Raw genomic sequence first — 6,000 nt, forward strand, 5'->3', positions numbered from 1 at the left:
ACGGATAGAACCTTAGGACAAATGTTGGAAGCAAAGCTATACAGACAAAATCTTACACAGAAGCATACACATACACCCTCACAATAAGAGGTAAAGCGGGAAAAATCATAAATCTTGCTCTCAGAGACCACCTCCTCAATTTGGGATGATTCGTTGTCTAAAGGAGGGAAAGAAAGAAAGAAAGAAAGAAGGAAAGAAAGAAAGAAAGAAAGAGAAAGAAAAAAGTATAATAAAGTTATTAAAATTAAAATGATTAAGAAAAAAATTTTAAAAAAAAACCATGGACGGATAGAACCCTAGGACAAATGGTGGAAGCAAAGCTATACAGACAAGATCTCACACAGAAGCATACACATACACATTCACAAAAAGAGGAAAAGGGGAAAAAAATCATAAATCTTGCTCTCAAAATCCACCTCCTTAATTTGGGATGATTCGTTGTCTATTCATGTATTCCACAGATGCAGGGTACATCAAGTTGATTGTGGAGCTTTAATCCGCTGCTTCTGAGGCTGCTGGGAGAGATTTCCCTTTCTCTTCTTTGTTCTCACAGCTCCCAGGGACTCAGCTTTGGATTTGGCCCTGCCTCTGCGTGTAGGTCGCTGGAGGGCGTCTGTTTTTTGCTCAGACGGGACGGGGTTAAAGGAGCCGCTGATTCGGGGGCTCTGGCTCACTCAGGCCGGGGAGAGGGAGGGGCAGTGAGTGCGGGGCGGGCCTGTGGCGGCAGGCGCCGGCGTGACGTTGCACCAGCCTGAGGCTCGCCGTGCGTTCTCCCGGGGAAGTTGTCCCTGGATCCCGGGACCCTGGCAGTGGCGGGCTGCACAGGCTCCCCGGAAGGTGGGTGTGGATAGTGACCTGTGCTCGCACACAGGCCCCTTGGTGGCGGCAGCAGCAGCCTTAGCGTCTCCTGCCGTCTCTGGGGTTCGCGCTTTTAGCCGCGGCTCGCGCCCGTCTCTGGAGTTCCTTTAAGCACCGCTCTTAAGCCCCTCTCCTCGCGCACCAGGAAACAAAGAGGGAAGAAAAAGTCTCTTGCCTCTTCGGCAGGTGCAGACTTTTCCCCGGACTCCCTCGCGGCTAGGCGTGGTGCACTAACCCCTTCAGGCTATGTTCAAGCCGCCAACCCCAGTCCTCTCCCTGCGCTCCGACCGAAACCTGAGCCTCAGGTCGCAGCCCCGCCCGCCCTGGCGGGTGAGCAGACAAGCCTCTCGGGTTGGTGAGTGCCAGTCGGCACCGATCCTCTGTGCGGGAATCTCCCCGCTTTGCCCTCCGCACCCCTGTTGCTGTGCACTCCTCCGCGCTCCGAAGCTCCCCCGTCTGCCTCCCGCAGTCTCCGCCCGCGAAGGGGCTTCCTAGTGTGTGGAAACTTTTCCTGCTTCACAGCTCCCTCCCACTGGTGCAAGTGCCGTCCCTATTCTTTTGCCTATGTTTTTTCTTTTTTTCTTTTGCCCTACCCAGGTACGTGGGGAGTTTCTTGCCTTTTGGGAGGTCTGAGGTCTTCTGCCAGCGTTCAGTAGGTGTTATGTAGGAGTTGTTCCACGTGTAGATGTATTTCTGGTGTATCTGTGGGGAGGAAGGTGATCTCTGCATCTTACTCTTCCGCCATCCCCCCTTCTTACATGCATTTATATCCTACTGTGTCTCATAAAGCATTGTGGTAACTCACCAGAATACACACAATCAAATATAATGGCAAAAGCACTTAATATAAACAGGGCCAAGGAAACATAGAAGATGAAGAAAAGATGAGGGAAATGTGAACAGGAGGAAGTGTAGTTAATTGAGTTGTATGTTTTCACTTTAGGATTCTCTGTGGATAAAACAACATGTAAATAATTGGTTACAAAGCCACATTATTTGAAGGTGCCAGACTGCACATTAACAGTCTGACACCAAGGGACAGCACAGGAAAACTATTCAAAGATAAAGATTTTAAAATCTTTGCAGTTTGAAACCTTTTAGAGCAAGTATAATGAGCTTGACACACATTTCAACATTGAACATGTTAATCACATATTCAAAGTATGTCTCAAAGTCATTGGAAATAGTTGCTGTCTCTGACCCTGATATATAAAACTGATCTGTTGGGCTTCCCTGGTGGCGCAGTGGTTGAGAGTCCGCCTGCCGATGTAGGGGACACGGGTTCTTGCCCCGGTCCGGGAAGATCCCACATGCCGTGGAGCGGCTGGGCCCGTGAGCCACGGCCACTGAGCCTGTGCGTCCGGAGCCTGTGCTCCACAATGGGAGAGGCCACAACAGTGAGAGGCCTGCATACCGCAAAAAACAAAAAACAAAAAAACTGATCTGTTATGTGTAAAACTCAGGAGGTATTGATAGCCACTTTTTAGCATCTGAACAGGAAAACAAAGTTGTTTCGCAGTGATAATAAAAAATGAAGTAAGTGCAAAAGGATACAAAAGACAAAGCACTCAGGGAATGCATTAACAAAACAAATCAAACTAAATTCTGGTGACCTGGGTCCTATGATTGTACACACTCCATGGAAATACCCCAGCCTAAATACTGGCACATGAGGAAGGGTACTGCAAAGCCCATCACAGTGTAATCCTCTTAAATGTCCCTTTCAAGGTTGGCTCCACTCAATACTTAGTATAGGATATCTTCTCATCAGGCAGCAACACTGGCTGCCCTGCCCAATGATTGACAAGAAATTAACACACTAATGAATAAATGATGCTAATTTATTTCTATCCCTAACAATGGGCAACAGCACACACTCTGTTTTAATGGTATGTCCTCTTTCCCACTTTTCTGAATAGCAAATCAGGTTTTTCCCTTCATTGCTTTATATCATGTGTGGCAGGCATGATGGGAAATGGCTACCAATGGTTCTATTATTGATTTTTACCTTCATTTCACTGCAGCTAAAGAAGATACTTTGGGGCTTCCGTGGTGGTGCGGTGGTTGAGAGTCTGCCTGCCAATGCAGGGGACATGGGTTCGTGCCCCGGTCTGGGAAGATCCCACATGCCACAGAGCGGCTAGGCCCGTGAGCCATGGTCCCTGAGCCTGCGCGTCCGGAGCCTGTGCTCCACAATGGGAGAGGCCACAACAGTGAGAGGCCCGCGTACCGCAAAAAAAAAAAAAAAAAAAAAAGATACTTTGTATGATTCAATTTCTTAAAAATGTATTGGTACTTGTATTGTGGCCTAACATATGGTCTATCCTGGAGTTCCATGTGTACTTGAGAAAAATGTGTATTCTGCTGTTGTTGAGTGGAGTGATCTATATGTGGCTGTTCGGTTTAGTTGGTTAACTGTGTTATTCAATCCCTCTACCTCTCTACTGATCTTCTGCCTAGATGTGTTATCCATTATTGAAAGCAAGGTGTTGATCTCCAACTATTATTTTAGAACTATCTATTTCTTACTTCAATTCTGTCAATGTTTGCTTCATATATTTGGGGGTTGTTTGGTACATATATGTTTATAGTTGTTATATCTTTTTGATAGATTGAATTTGTTATCAATATATAGTGTCCTCCTTTACCTCTTGTGACAGTTTTTGATTTAAAGTTTATTTTGTGTGATATTAGCATAGCCATCCCAGATCTATCTTTCTTTCTTTCCTCCTTTCTTGCTTTTTCTTTCTTTCTTCCTCCCTTCCTTTCTTTTTTTTTTCTCTCTCTCTCTTTCTTTCTTTCTTTTTTGTTACTATTTGTATGGGATATTTTATTCTATGCTTTAACTTTCAACCAACTTGTGTCTTTTGATATCAAATGAGTTTTTTGCAGGCAGCATATAATTGGATTATGGTTTTTTTTAACTCTGTTCCGCCAATGTTTATGTTTTTATTGGAGGGCTTCATCCACTTACTTTTTCAAAAATTACTGATGAGGAAGAACTTAATTCTGTCAGTTTCCTGCTTGTTTTCTGTATGTCTTATGCATTTTTTGCCCCTCATTTACTCCATTACTGACTTCTTCTGTGCTTAGTCGATTTTATTGTAGTGAACTCTTTTGATTCCCTTTTCATTTCTTTTTGCATATAGTCTATTGATATTTTCTTTGTGGTTATCAAGAAGATTACATTTACCATTCTAAAGTTAAAACAATATAAATTGAATTGAAACCAACTTCAATAGCCTACAGAAACTCTGTTCCTATACAGTTCCATTCCTCCTCTTTACATTACTGTTGTCACAAATTACACCTTTATACATTGTGAGCCCAGTAACATTGATTTATGATTACTTTATGCATTTGTTTTTTCAATAATGTAAGAAATAAAAAGTGGAGTTACAAGCCAATAACACAATACTGGCTTTAATATTTGCCCATGTATTTATCTTTACTGGAGATTTCTATTTGTTTATACAGCTTTGAGTTGCTGTCTAGTGTCCTTTCATTTCTACCTGAAGGTTCAATTTGGCATTTCTTATAGGGCAGTGGTAGGAAGTTGTAACAAACTCCCTCAGCCCTTGTTCATCTGGGAAAGTGTTAATTTCTCCCTAAGTTTTGAAAACAGTTTGGGTAAATATAGAATTCTTGGTGGACAATTTTTTTCTTTCAGCACTTTAAGTATGTCTGGCCTCTGGCTTCCATGGTTTCAGATAGGAAATTAGCTATTAATCTTTTTGAGGATCGCTTCTTTGTAACAAATTTCTTTTTTCTTTCTCCTTTTGGAGAAAAGATTCTTTCTTTGTCTTTTCGCTTCTGAGAGTTTGATTATACTGTTTCTTGTTGTGGGGTTCTTTGAGTTTATATTAGTCCTGAAATCAGCCAAAGATTTACAGCAACCAAACACATACTGAACCAGGGAAGAGGCAACTTGAAAATGGCAGGAAAGCTTTGTGGCATTTTTACTTGCCCTTGCCACATCCACTCTTAGTGTAGTGATGGTCTTAAAGTGGTGGAGTCTTAATGCAATGACAGTCTTAAAATAGCAGGAGACCATGTTCCTAGTATGGGACCCTCAATCCTGGTTCAGGAGGGAGCAGAAGAGTCCCTACTCTCAGATTATTATGTGTATCTGTTCTAATCTGTCTGGGACTGACACAAGATGCTTATCTCTGTTTTACCTAACTTGGAACACAATCTGGAAAAGCAGCGGTCATTGCTCAAAAAAAGTGCAAGGTGAACTAACAAAGCACAGATGGCTGGGGCAAAAGACTGTTAATTGAAATACTGTAGACGACATAAGATCCAGGAGCAAAAGTTGGGGGAGATTCTTTGGGAAATTAGAACTTACAAAAAGTACACATGTGTACAGAGAAATTAAGAAAGCCACATGCATACTCAAGATAAGATGCATGCTCTGAAAACACCAGAGAAGCCTCTAAGCATTTACCTTGGGCTGAACCCTGAACTCATTGCAGGACAGCTAAATGCTGAAGGAGTGATCCAGCAATCTGCAAAATGGGGAGAGGTGTGTGGTTTTGAGTGTGCATGTGGATGTGCATGTGTATATTTGTTTTTGTTTGTTTTAGGTCCAGGAATTCAAGGAAATCTCTGTCAAAAAATTAGCTAAACATGAACTAAAGGAACAGAGACTTCAGTGCCTACATACGATAAGGAATACAGTCATTGCAAAAACTACTTTGGAAAGGTCCCTAAACAAACAGACTACTATAGCCTTCAAAAATCAAAAGCACAGAAAACCCTGGGAAAGTGAGAGAATCTGATTTCCATAGACACCACGTTATAATATTTGAATGCCAAATTTTCAACCAAAAAAAATCACAAGGCATACAAAGACATGGAAAAGTATGGACCATTTAAGGAAACAAATTAATTGATGAAACCATCCCTAAGGAAGCCCAGACTTTTCTCCATTGCATATTCTTGCCACCTTTGTCAGAGGTTAATTGACCATAAGTGCATGGCTTTATTTCTGGGCTCTCTATTCTGTTCTAGTGATCTACATTTTTGTGCCAGTAGCGTACTGTTTTGATTACTGTAGGTTTGTAGCACAGTCTGAAGCCAGGGAGCATGATTCCTCCAGTTCTGTTCTTCTTTCTCAAGACTGTTTTAGCTATTCAGGAT

This window comes from Monodon monoceros, unplaced genomic scaffold, assembly GCF_005190385.1.
Source record: "Monodon monoceros isolate NGI ecotype Baffin Bay Population unplaced genomic scaffold, NGI_Narwhal_1 Super_Scaffold_5, whole genome shotgun sequence".
In the NCBI taxonomy this organism is placed as follows: domain Eukaryota; kingdom Metazoa; phylum Chordata; class Mammalia; order Artiodactyla; family Monodontidae; genus Monodon; species Monodon monoceros.